The sequence below is a fragment of the Schistocerca piceifrons genome, chromosome 7, assembly GCF_021461385.2.
Source record: "Schistocerca piceifrons isolate TAMUIC-IGC-003096 chromosome 7, iqSchPice1.1, whole genome shotgun sequence".
Taxonomy (NCBI): domain Eukaryota; kingdom Metazoa; phylum Arthropoda; class Insecta; order Orthoptera; family Acrididae; genus Schistocerca; species Schistocerca piceifrons.
Genome location: NC_060144.1, coordinates 252853505 through 252876802, shown reverse-complemented (window position 1 = coordinate 252876802; position 23298 = coordinate 252853505). Strand labels below are relative to the sequence as shown.

The window sequence follows — 23298 nt, the reverse complement described above, 5'->3', positions numbered from 1 at the left end:
TCAAAAAGCCAAGTCTGGTTTTAATGTCAGAACTATAAGTGGTGCTGCAAATAGTTATGAAGACTGATACACATTACTTCCTCCCGGAAAACCGGAGGGTCCGAGGTAGTTGTAGTTGACCTTAGTCGTTTGTTATAGATGTTTCTTAGTAACACAAACATATAGACACTTTTATAGAGCGTCAGCATATAGTGTCCTCATAAAAGTAAGTGATTTTAACATGATTGTTCTAAGGAGTCCGATTATATCACAGCCGAAAGAGTCTCGTTTGTTGTAAGATTACTTAGTAGACCGGTCGTACTTGAATATCTTCCTTGTTTAGTCTACTGAAATTCTATATTGTTACAGTATTTTATCAAGTTTTTCAGCTGCTCTGTATACTGATACTGATCAGTTTTTCATCTTTACTATGACCTTCATGCTATGACACTGGAGTTGTTCCTCTCACCAGTTGGATGAATCTCGTTTAACCATCGAATATCAGCCTGCCTAGTAAGCAGGAGACTCAGATTCGATTCCCAGCCTTGGTACAAATTATCTCTCTCCGCTTCAGTCTATGTGCACAAAAACATGAGACCAGTGAAGTTTCTGAAATGGTGTCTTTCATTTGTCATATACAGAGAGGTCCAAAAAAATGTATCCACTGTTTAAAAGTTTATAATTTGCAAGCTAATTGACGGAGTTGTCTCATTTTTGGTGAAAGTGTAACTTAAAGTCCAACTTAAAGGCATCACTCTAGGTGTTCGAAATGGTCACCATTAACATCCACACACAAACGATGCCTCCGAACTGCAGCACGAACTACTGACTGCAACGTGTTCAGTTGGATACGCTTTTGTCGATAAACGACGTCCTTTAGTGTTCCCCACAGGTAAAAGTCCAGAGAAGTTAGGTCTGGGGAACGTGGTGGATACTCCACAGCACCTCTACGGCCTATCCATCTTCCTGGTAGATTTTCGTCGAGATACGCCCTTACACGATTTTGGTAGTGGACTGGGGCACCATCCCGTTGAAAATAAACTCTTCCGTCTCCATACAAGTCTCAGATAGCAGGTAATATGGACGTCTGAAGCTTCTCAAGGTACACCTCACCGGTAACTGTGCCGTCAAAGAAGAATGGTCCAATCAAGTCCCAGTAAGACAACCCACACCACACATTTACTCCTGGCAAATTCACGGCTTTGTCTAGATGGACGTTCGAATTTTCGGTGGCCTGGTAGACGCAATTGTGGTGATTTACTGTACCATTGAGTTTGAACTGTGCCTCATCAGACAACACAATCATCTCTGCAAACTCTTCATCGTTGCCCACCAGTTAACATGACAGCATATCGTGACTTTCACGCTAGTGGAAACAATGGAGATGATTCTGTCTGCTTTCGTGAGCCTAACTGCACAAGAACTAGCCGTAACCTTTCGTTTCAATGTAACTTTGTGTAGTGCAGAGCCGTATGGGGTCGACCATGTGCTGTCAGGTACACAATGCCACCAGCAGAAAATTTTTGAAAATGTACTCGAATGAGGATTATATTTTTTAAGATGAACCTGTAAACCACGGTGCGAAGGTGGCTTAGTGGCTAAAGCACCTGCCTAGTAAACAGAAAACCCGTGTTCGTCTCCCGGCCTTGGTACAAATTTTGACTCGCCACTTGAGTCGTTATCCATAAAAAATGACAAATTCACCCATTGTAACATGCTGTACACAAGAAAATGGAAGCGAATTCACGCGATATGCTATCGTTCGTGATACTTTACAAAACATGTAGTTCTTTTTGGTTTGACAGATAATTAGTCTACTTAAGATGGCAGAAGTACACCGACTATCTGCCAAGTTATACGTGATAGAAATAGCACAGAAGGTGGCCAGAAAATAAGACAAACGTGTTTCCTCACGGACAGACTAACATTATCTTTGTCCTTGAGCGTCTAAGATAAGATATAGTGACGTTATACCTAACCACAGTCAATTCAGCGAAGAATACTGTGCAATCGAGCACTGCGTTTTTACCGACATCTAAGGCAGAGGTACTACGAAGTGAGTCTCTTTCGTCTAACTACTGCAAGTCACGCAATGATACACTCTTAGGAAGATAGTAACTGCTCTCGAATGAACCGTGCGGGTTGTCTAGAATAAATGCTAATTAATTGACACCCTCAGCTGCCGACAGGTGTTGTTGATATACCTCGATGGGGACAGCTGAAAATGTGTGCTCCGACCGGGACTCGAACCCGGGATCTGCTGCTTATATGACAGACGCTCTATGCATCTGAACCACCGAGGACACAGGTGAATAGCGCGACTGCCGGGACTTATCCCTTGCACACTTCCCGTGAGACCCACATTGCCAACTGTCCACAATCTACATACGTTATTGTTCCTAACAGATATACTGCCCATCCACTCATTACTCGCGCGCACTGAGGTGACGATTCCCGTAAGCGTTTGCTAACTGTGCTCATTCGCGCAAACGAAGGTCAATGGCCAGGTAGCCTTTACCTATACATGAAGATAGTAACTGTTCTCGAAAGAACAGGTACCATTGATGACCGTGCAACTTCTCTAGAATAAATGATAATTCATTGAAGAAGGTGATCCCGGTTTCGAGTCCCAGTCGGGGCACACATTTTCAGCTGTCCCCATCGAGATATATCAACAACACCTGTCGGCAGCTGAGGGTTGCAATTAATTATGATTTATATACTATTAGCTATAAAAATATAACGTGATAAAGGCGGCATGCAATAGAAATCGAAACGGTACGAAGTGTACTACTAGCTTCAATGTACCAATGGTCAGCATTTCCACGCAACTACACAGGTTGTATAGTAGTAACGCCATCTGCATTCTGTATGTAAGCAGAGATTATATAGTGGATTTCTCATTCGGAAACTGCATTTGGATGTTGTTTGCTTGTAGTACACTGACCGCAGTGAGACGTACATTAAGATGGTCAGTGAGGTTGTGGAAGGTGGCGACAGGGATGTGGGGCCTAGCCGACGGCAGTGCTGTGGCCAGCGGCGAGGTTTCTCGGCTGAGGATCTGTAGAGCGTACAACCCGATCGAGGTGGTCCCACACTTTACCAATCGGGTGTAAGTGCGGGGAGGTCGGTGGCCAGGAAAGTATGGGAAATTCATCCTGGTTTTCTTCGAACCACCCACGTACACTGCGAGCTATGTGACAGTCTCCTTTGTCCTGCTAGTACATCAGAGCGCGCCGAGGAAAGGCAAACTGCATGAAGGGGCGGCCCTGGTCCACAAGGACACATGCGTACTTTTGTTGGTCCGTTGTGCATTCCCGTACGACGAGATCACCAAGGGAATGCCGCTAAAATACTTTCCAGACCATAACTAATGCAGGGCGTTTCCTACGAGATGTTTCACGCCATACAGGCCAACAGCCGTGTATCCGACGGAGCATAAAATGTTACTAATCTGAAGAGGCCGCCTGTAGTCACTCAGCGGACATTGGTGCACCCGTCGGCAATACTGGGCTCAGTAGTGGTACCACGTTGTATGTTGAGACTAGTTCCAGGTCTTCGTACAGCATCATTTTGCACATACATTGTATGCTGAGGCTAGGAGGATAATGACCACTGCCAAACTGCCTTCATCATGTGGGCCCTGCACCTCGCGTGCTGGTGTGAGGTGCCATTGGGTACAAAACACAGTCACCTCTGGTTCACATAACCTTAATTTGGACAGCAGGTGTTACATTTCTGATGCTTTATGGCAGGTGGCTGTACCCTGTTGTCACGGTCCATTATCTTTCATCAAGGTAACGCAAGATATGGGAGCAGTATTGTGTACTAAATTTTGCATCTGTGTAATTCTCAACCATCGATTACGAGGGAGTGCCTACGCATTTTTAAGTGAAAACTCGTAAAGTTTTTTGAATAAAACAAACTTTATTAACATTCTGCATCTCATTCTTCGTGGCTACATATTTGCAGACCTCTGCCGCTACGGAACTCTGAACTGTAGCGTATAAGTGTGGGTTTGTAATCTATGTAATCTATGCGTGGGAAACAGTGCCTGTAATCGAGTTTCCAACGGTATAAGAGTTCGTCTACACTTGGAGCATCCTGTCCTTCAGCGTGACAATGCCAGACCGCACACTAGCGCTGTGAGACCCTGGTGGTTCGACGTCAGCGATCGGTCTCCATACAGTCCCGACTTGGCTTCACACCATCTCCATCTGTTTGCAGGACTCAAAGATCACCTTCTATAACTTCACTTTGACAATGATCAAGCGGTTCGAAGAGAGTCGAGGTTGTGACACCGTCAACAACGTCAAGTTACGATATCAACAAATACAGGCTTATTACAAATGATTGAAGCGATTTCACAGCTCTACAATAACTTTATTATTTGAGATATTTTCAAAATGCTTTGCACACACATACAAAAACTCAAAAAAAATTTTTAGGCATTCACAAATGTTCGATATGTGCCCCTTTAGTGATTCGGCAGACATCAAGCCGATAATCAAGTTCCTCTCACACTCGGCGCAGCATGTCCCCATCAATGAGTTCGAAAGCATCGTTGATGCGAGCTCGCAGTTCTGGCACGTTTTTTGGTAGAAGAGGTTTAAACACTGAATCTTTCACATAACCCCACAGAAAGAAATCTCATGGGGTTAGTCGGGAGAGTGTGGAGGCCATGACATGAATTGCTGATAATGAACTCCACCACGACCGATCCATCGGTTTTCCAATCTCCTGTTTAAGAAATGCCGAACATCATGATGGAAGTGCGGTGGAGCACCACCCTGTTGAAAGATGAAGTCGGCGCTGTCGGTCTCCAGTTGTGGTATGAGCCAATTTTCCGCGGGCTACGCGTGAAACATGCCCGCACGCATTCAACCGTTTCTTCGCTCACTGCAGGCCGACCCGTTGATTTCCCCTTACAGAGGCATCCAGAAGCTTTAAACTGCACATACCATCGCCGAATGGAGTTAGCAGTTGGTGGATCTTTGTTGAACTTCGTCCTGAAGTGTCGTTGCACTGTTATGACTGATTGATGTGAGTGCATTTCAAGCACGACATACGCTTTCTCGGCTCCTGTCGCCATTTTGTCTCACTGCGCTCTCGAGCGCTCTGACGGCAGAAACCTGAAGTGCGGCTTCAGCCGAACAAAACTTTATGAGTTTTTCTACGTATCTGTAGTGTGTCGCGACCATATGTCAATGAATGGAGCTACAGTGAATTTATGAAATCGCTTCAATCATTTGTAATAGCCCTGTAGGTCTCTCCTTGGGAAAAAAGTGTTAGTATTCAGAGTGGCTTTTTGGAGAAATAAATATGTTGACATAGAGCATAAATCTGTAGAATGTTAGTAGCTTTCGTTTTATTTAAAAAGCCTTGCAAGTTTTCAGAGAAAAAAATTCTGAGTCAGTACATTGCAGCTTGCTGTCTTATTTTAATCAAGTACCTTTCCAACTAACCTTGATTCGAAAAGTAAGTAAAAGTTTTTACTTCATGCAATTTTAGTAGCCAGCAGTGTACTTAGGTCATGGAAGAGTGATAATTGCTGCATTAATTTCTACTTAAGGTTTCTAATAAAAGGACGTAATTTTATATCTTTAGTTTATTTCTGCTCCACAATTCTGTCATATCAGAATCTCCGTGGAAATCAATGGTAATTTCGTATCCAACCGTATCCTTTGCGATTTCGGTATTCATTTTAAGACTTCCTCTGTGAAAATCGTATGTCTCTATCTCTGAAACAACATATTTTACTGTTACGTTTTGAATGTTTTGATTTTCTCTTACTCTCTTACGTACTAATTATAAGTGGCCTCTCGATATGCCATGCATTGCAGTTATTTCTTCTTGAGGTGCCGAAAAGCCCCAGGTTCCTAACTGTCAAGAACAATGAGAATAGGGAACATCTGTACAGGAGCATTTGAGTTTGGTGTTGTGTCACCAGCCTGTCATTCGTAACAGATCATGTTCTTCTCCACAGCTTCCTTTGCATTTAGTGATTAGTACAGACAAGGGTTTGGCTTGCCACTTTTTATTAATCAACATTTGTGAGAAAAGTGTGCAGGGATAAAATCTCGTTTGACATTCTGTAAATGTGTCACTCCCGTGATAACATACACTGCAGTATGACAATGCAACTATTGACGTCACTGCTTCTGAGAAGTGTTTAGTGGCCTCACGTGCTCTACTGATATTCAATTGATCGAAGATGGCACACGTAACTGACGTGATACAACACATAGCTCATTTCCTCCTTAGTTCTACAATTAATCTTTGGATTCGTCGATTATCTTTTTTACCTATTTCTACTGTCAGTATCATTTATACATTAAATGCAGGTTCACACAGTAAGCTGTAATAGACCGTCAGAGCGAGTTGTTTTTTTGGCAGGGACACCTGACTCTCTATAAGTCGTAACATTTGTTTCCTCTTCCCTCGGCAGCACCATGTCAGTTACTGTACTAAAGATGTATCTCCGATACGACTGGTCTCATTAGCGTTATGTTAGTGGATTTGAAAGTGTTTTACGTGGGCTGATAAAGGACGGAGTAAAAAGTAAAGAAGATGGTAAATTTCTTAAATCGGAGACAGGACGAATGTTAAAGGAAAGAAGTCATATACCGCAGTGTGGGAAGTATTCACAGTGAGCTGGAAGATGAGAAAGAAAAAGAAGACATAATGGACGAAGAAGAACAAGATAAAGAGACAGATATAATGGTCATAAGGGAAGCCATACACACACTGAAAAGTGTTAAAGCAGCAGGAGCGGATGAAGAGACCTTTTTTGAGTCCAAGTCCTGTCCTTTGCCAATATTTCCACCTCAAAGCATCAGATGAACACAACTTCTTTAGTTATTTGCTGGATGTATTCCAGTCTCCGCCTACTCTTCAATTTTAACGCACTATGACTCCCTCTAGTACGATGAAAGATATTCCCTGATGTCTTAACACATATACTGTCATCCTGTCCCTTCCTAGTGTCAGAATCTTGCATATCTTCCCTTCTTCGCCCAGTCTGCGAAGAATCTCGTCATTTCTTACGTTATCAATCAACGTAATTTTCAAAATTCTTCTGTTGCACCACAACTCAAAGGAGTCGAATCGCTTCCGTTCTAATTTTCCCAGAGTCCGTAATTCACTGCTATACAACGCTGTGCTCCTAACGTACATTCTCAATTTTTTTCTTCTGAAATTAAATTTTGAATGTGCAACCGGATATCGAGTTAATCTTTCGAGTTTTTTAACAACAGTCACATCACGCAATTATATTTTAGTGCCTAACGTTTCCCAGATACAAATAGCTGTGAAAATACATCCAGTTTCCGTCAGAGTGTCAGGGAATGGCGGAAGGGGCGGGGTTGACTTGGAAATTTGACTTTTGTGGGTGACGTTCTATCAGTGCAGTGAGCAGATCTGTAATTTTTTGAGTCGTCCAAGTCAACATATTTCGATTACCATTTTAAAAACTATAAGTTTTTATCAAGAAGGTGGATTTCAAAACTGTGAACAATGCTTACGGTAAAGCGCTGTATTCGCACTCCCAATTACAATCCTGAAATGATGACGTAAGCGTAGAAGAACGTTTTAAACCTTGGAAGCAACACTCTCGTAACTGCTGACATTTCATAAAAGTGTAAAACACATCAAATATGTAAACCTCTCATGAACAGGCTGTTCCGTCTGCTACTATCCCTAAAGAGGAAGGCTTCGCAACACACCCATAACTTACGTCACAATGTTCCTGCAGCTGATGGCCGATACATAAACGACTAATAATTTTCACGTTTCTTACAAGCGGTGTGTTATTCGTGACTTCATTAGGAACGAGGCTCTGACGGCTCTTTAGGATAATAAAGTACATGATCCGGGAATAATTGGGAGTGAGTGGGCTGAAAACATTAACGCGTATACAATACGCAACGTGGGTACTGAGAAGATTGCTTAAAATATCTTATGCCAGCAAACCAGCAACCCGTATCACTCCCTCACGTTTGGGTGAACGTTTACTGTGCGAAACAGCCTTCGCCGTGTGGACTCTGTAGACTTACTATGAATAACATACTGTCATGAGCTATGTTGAAACGACACAGACGATTACATTTCACTATAAACAAACTTCTGTCACCAGTGGCAGGGAATTCAGTGTCTCTTTCATTGCCTGTTTAGAGGCCCTTGCGTTGGACTGTGAATGAAGGATCTCTATCGTTCTCTCTCCCCGCTTGTCTTTCTTTAAGTACATTGTAATGGTTCGAAGTATTTGATGATATTTAGCCTCACTGTAACTTGACGCCTTAACTTGTTGACTCGACATCTGAGTATATATTGTCATAGGAAAGGTTTTCATGCAGGGTGTCCAGAAAAGGGCTCCCTGATTTCAAAATTAAATATCTCGAAAACAAAGATCGATAGAGGAATGCAGTAAACGGTACGTTTATTGTGAAAGCTGTAAGAAGTTCATACAGCAGTTTGAAATAATAGTTACAAAAGCTGCCAACAGATGGCGCTGTACGCTGTACAGCTCATATCAGCATACATAAGTGAAATAATCGTATGAAAACAAACTTTGCAAACAATCACATCACAATGTTTTCAAAATGTTCACCATTGGCAATACAGAGGTGGGCCAAACGAAGAATGAAATTCGCCATCACATTTCGTAGTGTCTCAACCGAAAATGGATTCACATGCCACAGAGATCGCCGATTCAAGCTCGTCCAGCGTGGCGGGATGCTTCGGGTGGACCATGTCTTTCACTGTGCCCCAGAAAAAAAAGTCACAGGGAGTAAAATCCGGCGAATATGGAGGTCAATCCATGCCTGCACCAGTAAATTTGGGATATTCCAAAGCAATTACTCGATTCCCGAAGTATTCCTCAAGAAAGCGAAACACTTGTTCGGTCCGATGTGGTCGGGCTCCATCTTGCATAAACCGTTCAGTACCTGGTCGATCCTCTAACCCTTGCTGTGTGGCGACAAATTGTTCCAAAATTGCAACGTAACGAGCACCTGTGACCGTTTCTCGAATGAAAAAAGGGCCAATAATGCCTCTGCAGCATACTGCGGCCCACACAGTAACTTTAGGAGAATACAGGGGTTTCGCTTCACACCAATATGGCTTTTCGGAACCCCAAAATCGCCAGTTCTGCTTATTCACGTATCCACTCAGGTGGAAGTGTGCTTCATCTGTAAACCATATGCAGCCAACATCAAATACTTCACTATCAATCATTGTGAGCATCTGATTACCAAAGGTAACCCTTTGTTGCACAGCTCGTACGGGTATGGCCTGGTGCGTTTGAATTTTGAATTGAAACATGTGTAGGCTCTTTCTCAGTATTTTCTGCGTGCTGAAACGCTTCAAACTAGTCTCAGATGCAATTCTACGGACGGATGACATTGGATTTCGCTGAATAATTCCAGAAACTGTGGCGATATTTTCAGGCGTAACTGCGGTTTGCTTGCGGCCAACATGCCCCACTAGATCATCAGTCACGCTGCCTGTTCGTTGAAATTTTGCGAAGAGCGTACGAATGGTTTTCGCATCGGCTCCTTTTGGAACATTAAATCGTGCTTGAAAACTTCGCCTTGTTGCCGTAGCACTTTCTTCTAACCTGTGGTACTCTAGCACCAGAAAAACGCGTTGTTCAATGTTGTACGTGGTTTTAATCTCTTCCTTCGGTACGCTAACCTCCTTTCACGTTTCAATAGTGGAACTGATCGCTCTGGGCTTCGGATCACTATTTATACTAGGCATTAGGTATGGCGATTACAGCGCCATCTGTTAGCAGCTTTTGTAACTATTATTTCAAACAGCTGTATAAACTTCTTACAGCTCACACAATAAACATACCGTTTACTGCATTCCTCTATCGATCTTTGTTTTCGAGATATTTAATTTTGAAATCAGGGAGTCCTTTTCTGGGCACCCTGTAATTAAAATTATTTGCTTGTATGTTGTTTAAACGTATGTTGTTGAGTGCGTCTGCAGGGTTACGAAGTGATTATCGACCACGTGTCGGCACACCGAATGGCAAATATGTTGGACGTGGCCGCTGTGCTCTAGAAAATAAATGGGTGGACATCTTTCACAATATCTAATTGTTGAAACTAACGGTAGGCCTGTCCATTTGTTTACTTTAACTGTTTCAGTATCTTTTAATGTCGGTCTTAAGGGCAGCTGCAGTTGAGATCGGGCTTGGAGCAGCACTCAACATTTACCTTTGAATGCTCATCGGGTCATTGTAGATACTGACTATAGCTGTCTGGTAGTCCAGACGTAGTTCGGAGCAAGTTCGCAGATGTATGTCAACTATGAAGAAGTGACTACCACGAAATTTTTTGGAGTCCTCGTGTTTTCCAGCTTTCAATTACAGTAAATTTGGTTGTGATTATTATTGCCAGTTCGTTTTTAATGCCGGATAGCACTACTAGTAAGGGAAGATATTGCGAAATAGCTGTATAAAGAGGACGAGCGTCTATGGGTTAGATCAGATCACTGCATCATGGGGCTTTTATAGCTGTATTTTGACCAATAAAGTATTATTGGCATTTTTTATGTGAAGATTTGTTGGAATCGGGCAGTGAACCGATACGTTCCGTTTCTAGTGGCGTAATTGAGTGGTTGCTGTATTTATGTTGGAATTTGTTATCCTCTAATGTAATAGAGCGGCTGGAGTACCTTCATTGAGGATTTGGCATCCACTAAATCAACGGAGTGATTGCTTTACATGTATGGGACATTGTTGTGGTCATTTGCATTAAGCGAGGTATTGACTTAATTGGAGTATACATTGATTAACAAGCTAGATGCTTTTAAAACTGAAATTCTCATTGGTCATAAAGCGTGTGTTACTCGAAAATTCACAAAGATCTTTTCCGGAATTACTTAACTGTTGGACCCTATCGGAATCACTAAAGCGAGCTTTGTACAGGGATTACCATTACTTGCAGAATTATTGTGCCGAGTGTTCATTCATTTTCGGGAACTTTAGTAGGACATATTTTCCACCACCAGAAGAGGCAGAACTTTGCTTTGATTGTGAAATTACAGAGCCTAAATTTGTGGTGGAGAGTAAGTTCTTTTGTTTGTACTTTTTAGGATTTCAGCAATGTTCTCGTTTTGGGATTAGCTTTTCTGGCGCTCATACACAGCCGAAGATCGAAAGCAAATAACAATCAAATAAATCTTGTGGTTAGTAAAAATTTGACTCAGAGATCATAGATCCTTAGTTTGAAGTAAATAGATAATAAATGGAATTCACAACGAATTAATTTTGACCCCAAAGAAATAAGAAATAAAAGGAAACACATTTTAAAAACAAACAAAGGACACAAAAAAGCAAAGGTATTAAGATTTTATGTTAGCTACTTTAGAGAAAAATAAAACTTCCTGTTAGGGAATAACAGCTCAGAGATAAAGCTTGCAAATGTTATGTCTAACTAGGTGGGTGTAGTCTGTTAAATTTTATTTCGTGGAAAGAACTAAAGAAATGGTTCAAATGGCTTTGGGCACTATGGGACTTAACTTCTGAGGTGATCAGTCCCGTAGAACTTAGAACTACTTAAACCTAACTAACCTAAGGACATCGCCGACCGTGGTGGCCAAGCGGTTAAAGGCGCTACAGTCTGGAACCGCGCGGCCGCTACGGTCGCAGGTTCGAATCCTGCCTCGGGCATGGATGTGTGTGATGTCCTTAGGTTAGTTAGGTTTAAGTAGTTCTAAGTTCTAGGGGACTGATGACCTTAGAAGTTAAGTCCCATGGTGCTCAGAGCCATTTGAACCTAAGGACATCACACACATCCATGCCCGAGGCTGGATTCGAACCTGCGACATCAGCGGTCGCGCGGCTCCAGACTGTAGAGCCTAGAACCGATCGGCCACTGCGGCCGGCAAAGAGCTAAAAACTGAAAAATAATTAATCAGTGTAGGCGTAGATAAAAAAAGGAATATTTGACAGTAATTTTATAATACGAAAAGAAATACAGAAAAATATACACTAATGGAAAAGAAATCGCCATAAAGAAGAAGTTGTGTGACATAAATGATATTTCGTAGGCGTCTTTCTACGTCTAAAACATGATGTATATTCAAATTTCGCACCAGTGTCAAAAATACCGCGCTGGTGGCACCACTATGAAGAATCAAATCAGGTTTCTTTAAATACACGATGCAACGGTCGTGAGCGTTAGTTACGTGCTGATTTGATGTTAATCAAGAATGCCTTTAAGATGACTAAGACGCCATTATCAGCATCTCACAGAATTCGAACTAGGTAGTGTAATAGGGCTACGAGAATCTGGATGTTCATTCTGCGACATTGCAGAAAGACTTGACGAGAATATAGTCAATGTACGTAATTTCTGGCAACTTGGGTGACAAGAACGTACAGTCGCAAGATGACCGTGCTCTGTACGGCCACGTGGCACTACCAACAGGGAAGAACATCATTTCCGGCGTAACGCTCTGGCGCATCGTACTGCACCTGCAACAGCATTGTGAGCAGAAGTTTGCAGTCTAGTGACACAACGAACTGTTAAAATTCGGTTCCATCAAGGATAGCTCCGATGCAGACACCCTATAACGTACATTTCACTGATAACAAAACACCGGCATTTGCAACGTCAGTGGTTTCAAGCGAGAGCTGATTGGAAAAAAAATGTGTGTGATTTCCTAAGTGACCAAACTGCATAGGTCATCGGTCCCTAGACTTACGCAGTACTTGAACTAACTCATGCTAGGAACATAACACACACACAACCATCGCCGAGGGAGGACTCGAACCTCTGGCGGGTGGGGCCGCGCAATTCTAACCACGCGGCCACTCCGCGCGACAGATGGTTGGAGGACAGGGCGGAGGTCTGTTGTATTTTCTGATGAAGGCTGGTTCTCTCTCGGTTCCAGAGATGGCCAGTTGACTGCCTGCAATCCACCTGTCTGCGTGCTAGACACACTGGGCGTACACCTGGTGTAGGGATCTGGGGTACAAGAGCGCTCTTATGGCTATCCCACGACCGAGTGCTAATTTGTAGGTCAATCTGGTGATTCGACATGTCCTGCTGCCATCTATGAACAGCATTCCAGGGGATGTTTTTGAATAGGAGAACGCTCGTTCACATACCACTGTCGTAACCCAGCATGCTCTACATAGTGTCGACATGTCGCCTTGGTCTGCTCCATTACCAGATCTGTGTCCATTCGAGCACGTATGGAACATCATAAGACGACAACTCCAGGATCATCCACAATCAGCATTAGCCGTCCCTGTATTGACTGAACAGGTGAAACAGACATGGAACTCCATCCCATAACCTGCTTCCGGCACATTAAAACACAATGCGTGCACGGTTGCATAGTTGCATTCATCATTATGGTGATTACACCAGTTATTAATGTACCAGCATATCACATTTACAATGGTTTACCTCGAGCTTACATTAACCTGTGATCTGGTTGTGTTAATCACTTAAATATATTGCCTAGAAAAATGTATTCCCGAAATTTCATTTCTCTACATTGGTTATTTCGCGATGTTGCGAAACAAGAGAGACAAGACTAAAATTATATCGATGACTCGGGGGTCAATTTGGTGCTTGTCTAAGTTATCATAAAATACGACAAAAGGAGGAAAGCCTGCATTTATTATGACTATTTCGGCCTACTGCAAGTAAAATAAACTTTGCAGTCGTTTAGCTTGCATAAATATTTAACTGTTTGTTTAGGGAGATACTTGTGTAAAGAAAAGTTGTATGTATTATTACCATAAGTCAGCGATGTAGTTAAGGTCAAACTACGTAGCGCTACTTGGTGTATAATTACATCAAAAATAACTATATGTGAGTTATTACTGCTGCATATCGCATATTACTATTGACTCATAGGAAGTGAAATGAGATATGCTTACTAACTTGGAATCTGGACTAGGCTCTAGATAAAATCTTTAACAATTTGTTCATTTTAAGCAGTACTAGGCTACGAGGCTTTCATGTGTGAAATGAGTACACTTAGTTGTCTCAGTTTCTATGAATGATTAGGCCGTACAAATGAAGTTAATAGATAACTTTATTTCAAAAATAATTTGTGGATGATGTATAGTTGCGCCATTAAGTATAAAAGAAAAAGCATTAGTACTGATAAGTCGTATCGGAGTCTGCATTGAATGAAATTCGAGATTTAATATTAGAAATTTAAAAACGTACATGCAACATCCTAACGACGTCTGTATTTTTGTATTACGATACGTCAGTCACATGTGTTGCATGCATGTACTTATCTGAAATGTGTGCTGGAAAGTAGAAATATAGGATTGACAGTAGCAGGTTGTTTACTTATCACTTACGCATACGATAGTTGATTATTCACCGAAATGCTTCACGCAGTATTATATAATGTAGGTGTTCAGTGTATTATGTTGGCCTTTATATTGTTAAAATTGTCAGGAATATTCTCATAGACAGATCGCATGCAGATGTACTACACTATATAAAATACAAATCATGTTGTATTGACGTCCTAGCTCAGTGACCACACTGGTCACTGAGCCAGTGCGATATTTACCTGACTGAGACTACAAGCAGTTGTTTACATTGAGGTATTCGACAATCGATGCGTACTTGTATAAATTTAAAACTAGATTTGCGACGATATTAAATCTTTATTCACTCCAGAGCAATTAAAATTACTTTTATTCTGTCAATTAGTGTTGACGCACGTACTGTTTAGACATTAATAATCTGAACTATATTTTGATTGTAAATTTGCTTTTCAAAGAATTACTGCATATTTTCAGAACGTAATTTGTCGTTAATTTGTATTTTAAAAATGTTACCTAATGGTTTAAAAAATAATCTTAATGAGATCGGAGTTAAGAAACAATTTGTGTTTTGGCATTTGTAGTTGGAAATTTATGCGAGTACTGTACGTACAATGTATACAGATGTATACAAAAGAATACAGTGCCACTGTATACAGATTCATCTGTGCAAATACCTTACTAGTTGAGTCGCTATTGTGGTGTTAGGTGAGCGAGTGAGCTAGGACGTTAACACAACATGATTTACGTTTTATATTTGTGTCGTTTTATGTCTGACATGCAGATGTTCTTTGCAACTTCTTATTGTAAAGTGAAGCAACATCTCTACGTGGTTTGGCTTTCAAGTTTCTAAAGATGATTAACTTCTGTTAATATAGTGCAAGGTACGTTCTAAAGCTTCAGTTACGTGTACAGCGTTTTTGTGAAATGATATATGTATTAGCCACCTTGACTTTGAATGTTTGTTTATTAAACTTGCAAATCTGATGATGACAGCACATATTTGTCGAAACTGTGGAATCAACGTTCGATACCACACTTGTTAGGGGTTGCAGTTATCGACCGCGGTCCGTCCTAGTATCGCTGGACCCGCGAGTCGAGACTAGCGCCGCTCCGCGGCTTGCAACATGTCTCTAGCGTGCGCACGGCCGCACTTGCTGACGTCAAGTAAGAAAGTAGTATAGCTTGCAGCTGATAGGATGCAACCTCTAACAATGCGCTCAGTTAAAGTATGGTCTATGTGATGCCTCTATAGCTCCATGTTTGTAATTATATTCCTCCTGCCTATGAAAACTCCTGTACCACCAGTTAAGTGCAATATATATATACACTCCTGGAAATTGAAATACGAACACCGTGAATTCATTGTCCCAGGAAGGGGAAACTTTATTGACACATTCCTGGGGTCAGATACATCACATGATCACACTGACAGTACCACAGGCACATAGACACAGGCAACAGAGCATGCACAATGTCGGCACTAGTACAGTGTATATCCACCTTTCGCAGCAATGCAGGCTGCTATTCTCCCATGGAGACGATCGTAGAGATGCTGGATGTAGTCCTGTGGAACGGCTTGCCATGCTATTTCCACCTGGCGCCTCAGTTGGACCAGCGTTCGTGCTGGACGTGCAGACCGCGTGAGACGACGCTTCATCCAGTCCCAAACATGCTCAATGGGGGACAGATCCGGAGATCTTGCTGGCCAGGGTAGTTGACTTACACCTTCTAGAGCACGTTGGGTGGCACGGGATACATGCGGACGTGCATTGTCCTGTTGGAACAGCAAGTTCCCTTGCCGATCTAGGAATGGTAGAACGATGGGTTCGATGACGGTTTGGATGTACCGTGCACTATTCAGAGTCCCCTCGACGATCACCAGTGGTGTACGGCCAGTGTAGGAGATCGCTCCCCACACCATGATGCCGGGTGTTGGCCCTGTGTGCCTCGGTCGTATGCAGTCCTGATTGTGGCGCTCACCTGCACGTCGCCAAACACGCATACGACCATCATTGGCACCAAGGCAGAAGCGACTCTCATCGCTGAAGACGACACGTCTCCATTCGTCCCTCCATTCACGCCTGTCGCGACACCACTGGAGGCGGGCTGCACGATGTTGGGGCGTGAGCGGAAGACGGCCTAACGGTGTGCGGGACCGTAGCCCAGCTTCATGGAGATGGTTGCGAATGGTCCTCGCCGATACCCCAGGAGCAACAGTGTCCCTAATTTGCTGGGAAGTGGCGGTGCGGTCCCCTACGGCACTGCGTAGGATCCTACGGTCTTGGCGTGCATCCGTGCGTCGCTGCGGTCCGGTCCCAGGTCGACGGGCACGTGCACCTTCCGCCGACCACTGGCGACAACATCGATGTACTGTGGAGACCTCACGCCCCACGTGTTGAGCAATTCGGCGGTACGTCCACCCGGCCTCCCGCATGCTCACTATACGCCCTCGCTCAAAGTCCGTCAACTGCACATACGGTTCACGTCCACGCTGTCGCGGCATGCTACCAGTGTTAAAGACTGCGATGGAGCTCCGTATGCCACGGCAAACTGGCTGACACTGACGGCGGCGGTGCACAAATGCTGCGCAGCTAGCGCCATTCGACGGCCAACACCGCGGTTCCTGGTGTGTCCGCTGTGCCGTGCGCGTGATCATTGCTTGTACAGCCCTCTCGCAGTGTCCGGAGCAAGTATGATGGATCTGAGAAACCGGTGTCAATGTGTTCTTTTTTCCATTTCCAAGAGTGTATTTTTTTACTAACGACTTCTATTTATTTTAGTCGTTTTGGACCCAGACCAAGCAGCCAGCTTCACTGAAAAACCTGCTGTATATGCAAAGAAGATGTTTGTATGTTTCTATTTAACATTGGCCACCAGTCATTCACATTGGCAACGATTCGTTCGTCATCATAACAGAAACCGGCAGTAAAAAACAGATGTAGAAGCAGTTTGTGGAAACAGATTCTTTAAGAATAATAAAACACTTCAGATTACCCCCAACAGCTGACACAATGCCAAACGTACATAAATATACTATGTGTTCTTTATTGCATACCAAAGATACTAGCAGTGTGATATGCTGAAATTAATTTTGCAGGAGCCCCTACATTCCCAAGTGTACTGAGATGGAGGGTACGATGATTTTCTGTAAACCGTGTACCAACGCTGTGTTGCAGAGACCAGACGGCGGTCCTCACTGGACGTGAGGCCATCGGCAGCGGCGCACCGACATGAGCGGGAACCCGTGGACGGCGGCGTCCGCCTGCCCCTACTGCGGCCGCCAGCTGCCTTCCTCGCACTTGCAGGTACTGTGACTTCAGTACAGCACTGCTCCAGGTGTTTATCTCATTTTGTCACGTGTTCTGTACCAACCAAATGGAAGCGACCAAGAGTAGTAAGTGTTGCTTCACTTCTGGCATCGCTGTACGGTCCCTCAAATGGCTCTAAGCACTATGGGACTTAATATCTGAGGTCATCAGTCCCCTAGACTTAGAACTACTTAAACCTAACTAACCTAAGAACATCACACACATCCATGCCCGAGGCAGGATTCAAGACTCCGACCGTAGCAGCAACACGGTTCCGGACTGAAGCGCCTAGAACTGATTGGCCACTGCGGTCCCTCCTTTCGACAACCTCATGGACACCGATGTGTATTTACATAAGTGATCCCGGAGTAGAGAATCAACTAAATTCGCTCAATAATGGAGATTCATCGGGATCGGGTGAGATGCCTGCGAGATTCTACAGAGATTATGTGCAAACATTTGTTGGTCCTCTCGTAGGTCGTAGGATCAGTAAATGGAACCAAGCATTATGTCGTGGCCGGATAACGAAAATCTCTACAAAAACCAACGAGGATTCTAGAAACAGAGGTCCTGCAAGACGCTAGTCACTTTGTTCGTCCATGAAATCTTGGGCGACACGGACGATGGAGCCCAGGCTGATGACATTTTCCTCAAGTTCTGGAAAGCATTCGATGCAGTTCTGCAGTGAACAAAATTCGAGTTTACTGAGTATCGGATTTATAACTGGTTTCAGGACTTTCCAAGAGATAGAAGTTAATAACGTACTCTTAACGGGACATAATCTGCAGATATGAACCTAAATTCTAGAGTACATCAACGGACTCTATAGTGCCATTACTATTTATACTAAGTAGGGTGACCAGGAATAATACCGACAAAATTTCTCAGGGTGTTCAGGGATATTTCGCGAGCCTTTTCGTGTAAGGGACCTGTGGTCTACAGTGCTCGTTATAGAGTGATTATGTACAAGAGCTACTCGTTTATTCAAGTCTGATCGGTCACGAAATGGAAATCGAAGTGAAAATTAAAAATGTTCTGTTTACGACGCTTAGCTTCACCTTCCAGCTACTTGTCTATACAGGGTGGTCAGAAACAGTCTGAAAAGCTTGTAAGAGTGTTACAGGGTACGTTGCTTCGTTTCCGAGTTAATTTCCCCCTAAGTTAGCCAACCAAGCTATTGCGTGCGCAAATACAAGAAGCCCGCAGAGACGGTGTCGTCCAAGGTGTTCTTCGCTTAGTTTCCTAAAACCGAACACACAAATTAGACATGGGACGATAGTAAAGATCGAACCAGCGCCAAAGGCTGAGCAGTCTCGTGCGCTGTCATCTGCACTACGAGAACAACCAATCGCAGTCCCGCTACTTTTTATTATTCTTGCATATCCATATTTCAGCTATAAATAGCCACCTTCAGAGCGTTTGAGTGAGTTACCATCTATCAGACCAGCATCAGTAAATGTCACCATGTCTGTCTGTCTGTAATCCACTAAACTCTAATGGTGTCATGTACTTCTGCAAGTTTATAGGACGGTAACTCACTCAAATGCACTCCAGATAGCTCCTTATAGCTGACATCTGGATAGACAAGAATAATAAAAAACTAGTGAGATAGCCACTGATTGCTGGTTTCAAATTCTTTCTTAATTAATCTACAGACGCTGTGCACAACCTTTGTTTACGGAATCAAGGTTCATTAACTGACACAAAATGTATCTGGCAGACAGTTGCATTTCGCTCGCAACGGCCTGATTGGCTAACGTAAGTGCTAATTAACTCGGGAACGGCACAAAGTATTGAATTCTTCTCTTAACTATTGCTTCTCAGGACGCTGCTCAGCAACACTCTTACAAGTTTTTAGACTGTTACTGATCACCCAGTACATCCACCATTGGGACTTACATTTGCTGTGGCGTTGTACCAACTTTGCAATAACTTACTCATAGAAAGCAGTTAGTGCCAAAATGTTGTCTTCACTGCTAGAGGTTGATACGAGCTGAGATGAAACTCAGAGGGAGTCAAGTCCGCGCTGATGGGCTGACAGTGAGTGACCAAATATTTCCCATCGAAATCCCTGCAGAAGTTTCTTTCTTACCCTTTTATGAAGAAGGAAGTGCTTGACACGGAACGTGGGCTGTATGAAATCAGGTTAAGTCTCTCAGCAGGCACTCATAATTGGCGAGAGACATAATTTTCTGGGGAACTGTACTTGCTCACTGTGCGCTCAGAACTGAAAAGAGCGACACGACGCGATCTTCAGACCTACTGGAGCCCCCACCAAACACAACTGTGCGAAGCTGCATCGTATTTTTTCTGTGGTTTCCATTTCGCGACCTGTCAGATCTTATTAACCGAATAGCCGTCGTTATGATGAATTATTTGGCTCTGTTGCTTTGTTTCCGTAAAAATACTTTCACAGCAGTGAAAATACTTGTAATAATTAATCACGAAAGCATAGTAACACAAAAGTGTTGGTTATTGAATGGGGCTCCATTAGGAGCTGTATGTACCAAGACCTCCACACCAGCATTAATAACAAAAGGACGTTCAGCACTGATCGCTGAAGTAGAAATCTTTATTTCCGTTTCAGATGGATTTCAATCACCGCGTGACCATCGGCAGTGCTAGTATTAAGGCCCTGAGGACTCATAAATAGTAGCAGTAAAACTGCAATATCCTCAGAAGTCTGACATGTATTCCTCATTAACATGTGCAGATTTCGCAATTTTAGTGCTTGTATTTATCATTCCACAGGACTTTGATACTAGCAGTGACTGAAATCGATTTGCTACAGAAATAAATATTTCTTCTTCCACGACCAATACTGACCCCCTCTTGTTATTTACAAAAGTATTTGCTTATTCGTGGGTGCCTATGTAGAGGTACAAAATAATAGTGGTTGCCGTCTTTAGAGAGCAGCTGAGCATAGCGTGATGGTGCCGCCTTTGTACTGTAGCATTCAGAAAACCCACAGACGAGGAACACATAAGCCGACTATTCCTCACTAAACCTGTATACACAGCTGTGTGTCACAATGTACGACTAACACTGCTGGAAAAACAAACCCGAGACGTAACATTGTAGTACTGAATGCGACCTTGAGGCCCAAGACTGAAGTAGACCATATTGATGGCAACAGAAAATACCGTGAGTGAACGGAGTTTATTTCCTGAGACACACAGCGCCTACCGTCGACTTATCAACGGTTGTACGAATACTCGCATTTTCAATGCAATACCAATACAAAGGGTAATGAATCAAACGGAATCCAATTACTCAGTAACGAGCAACTGGAGACCACGGGTCTCTTGTACCAAAATACTCTGAAAATATCCCTGAACAACCTCCGAAAATTTGTCGGTGATGACCTGGTTCGTCCTGTGTGTGAATGAACTTGCCAATAACGGAGGGAACTCCATAAGGTAATACTTTTGGCTATGCCAACGGCCTTGCCGCAGTGGTAGCACCGGATTCCGTCAGATCACCGAAGTTAAGCGCTGTCGGGATGGGCTAGCACTTGGATGGGTGACCATCCGGTCTCCCGAGCGCTGTTGGCAAGCGGCGTGCACTCAGCCCTTGTGAGGCAAACTGAGGAGTTACTTGATTGAGAAGTAGCGGCTCCGGTCTCGTAAACTGACATACGGCCGGGAGAGCGATGTGCTGACCACATGCCCCTCCATATCCGCATCCAGTGACGCCTGTCGCCTGAGGATGGCACGGCGGCCGGTCAGTACCGTTGGGCCTTCCAAGGCCTGTTCGGACGGAGTTTACTTTTGGCTATGTGGACGCTGTAACGCAGTGACGCAGATAATCGGCATCCGGTACAGGGAGTCGCAGTTGCCACTGAACGTAAACAGATAAATCATATTACGCGTAAACAGGTGAAGGGGTCCATTACCGTTCAATTAGGTTAAAAACTCACTGAAAACAGAGACTGCCGTGAGATACCCAGGAGTGAACGTCTGGAGCGACTTAAAGGGGAATGAGAACGTAAAACAAATTGTAGGAAAAGCAGATGTCAGACTGAGTTTCATTGGGAGAATCTTAAGGAAATGTAATACATCCCTGAAGGAAGTGCTTTACAAAATACTCTTCGACCGAGTCTTCAGCATCGTTTGTAAGTCTGGAACCTTTAATGAGAAGGGTTCACAGAACAGATACAGAAGATCCACTGAAGAACGGCACGTTCCTTCATGGAATCTTTTACTTGGCTCAAGACCGTTACCGAGATGTTAAAAAAATACCTATAGGTGTCGCTACAAGAGAGACCAATTACGTGTGCCACTGAATGGGCTGCTACTGATATTCCGAGAACGTTCATTCGAAACATAGGACAAAATAATATTGTTTCCTCTCACATATGTCTCACGAAACAGCCACGGCCATGTAATCACAGAAATTCCCACACACCATACGGGGATAGACGAGAGAATAGGGAAAATGGTAGTGGTACTGGAGATTCTCTCCACCAAACACCGTAAAGTAACTTCTGGAGTATGTATGTGAACACAGAACACATGAAGTTCCCTTACTTCATCATCAAATTCTGGTATCATTTAGTAAACAAAACATCCTTTTAAGGGGGTAACACTCTCGAACGCAAGAAAAATGCGTGATTTTCGTGATGATTCAAGTAAAATAAAAAAAGTATTGCTACATCGGATGATATAGTTTTATTCTTTACACTGCTGTCCTTTATAAATCATTTTCGTTTTCACATGGGATGCTCCCTTTAACTGCTGCGCTAGGTAGCAGGGCCCCTTTGCAGCTGGAACATTGGTCATCCTTCGCGTTCCTCTCCTGTTGGACCTATAGCAAAATAATTTTTGTAAGACACTTTTGACATATTTTCTATCAGAATTGATACGATAAGTGAAAAATGTTAAGTTCTAACAAAATTGTGACGTGTTGAAATAAATGTCATATTCTTCGCCCACACAACGGAGACAAAAGGGTGCGTCGACTTCTGAAAGTATAGCAGAACGGCCGTGTACGCTGATAGTATTTGCCATTCTCAAGTTATATTTGCCACCAATTTGAAAAATAATGTTTCCAAAAGAACGCGCTTTAAGTGTTGGACTTTACGTTTTGAGGTTAAATTGAATGTACCACTAGTAACGATCTCCAGACAGTACAGAATTCCTTCCACATCCGAAAGTAGATCTTCCTCCATATTATTCGTGGCCATCGTGGTCCTGCTGGCCTCTTAGGCAGCCTCTGTCATCCACTGCTCTGCTCGCACGCAACGCTTTTCGCCTGATTTTCTGCAGAAGTTGTAACGGGCTGGCCGGCCAAAGTGGCCGTGCGGTTAAAGGCGCTGCAGTCTGGAACCGCAAGACCGCTACGGTCACAGGTTCGAATCCTGCCTCGGGCATGGATGTTTGTGATGTCCTTAGGTTAGTTAGGTTCAACTAGTTCTAAGTTCTAGGGGACTAATGACCTCAGCAGTTGAGTCCCATAGTGCTCAGAGCCATTTGAACCATTTGTAACGGGCTGGTCCGGTCTTAAGTTATAGCGTGTTACTACTAGTAGTTTCCATATTGTTCGTTCGTTAGGGTGCCACAATGGCCGCAGTGTCGACGATTTTTTTTTTCTGCTGGAACTGGAGACTTCCAGTACAGCACTCGTGCCTGCCGCATAGTGGTCACGAAGTGGGGCCGAGGCAGTTTCAGGTAAGTTTTTAGCGGTAATATATAT

General features: G+C 43.4%; 1 pseudogene; it reads left to right on the top strand.

Annotated features, from left to right (window-relative positions):
• The first annotated feature begins 21040 nt into the window (after positions 1–21040).
• On the top strand, positions 21041–21158 carry LOC124709449 (annotated as a pseudogene).
• The last annotated feature ends 2140 nt before the right edge of the window (positions 21159–23298 follow it).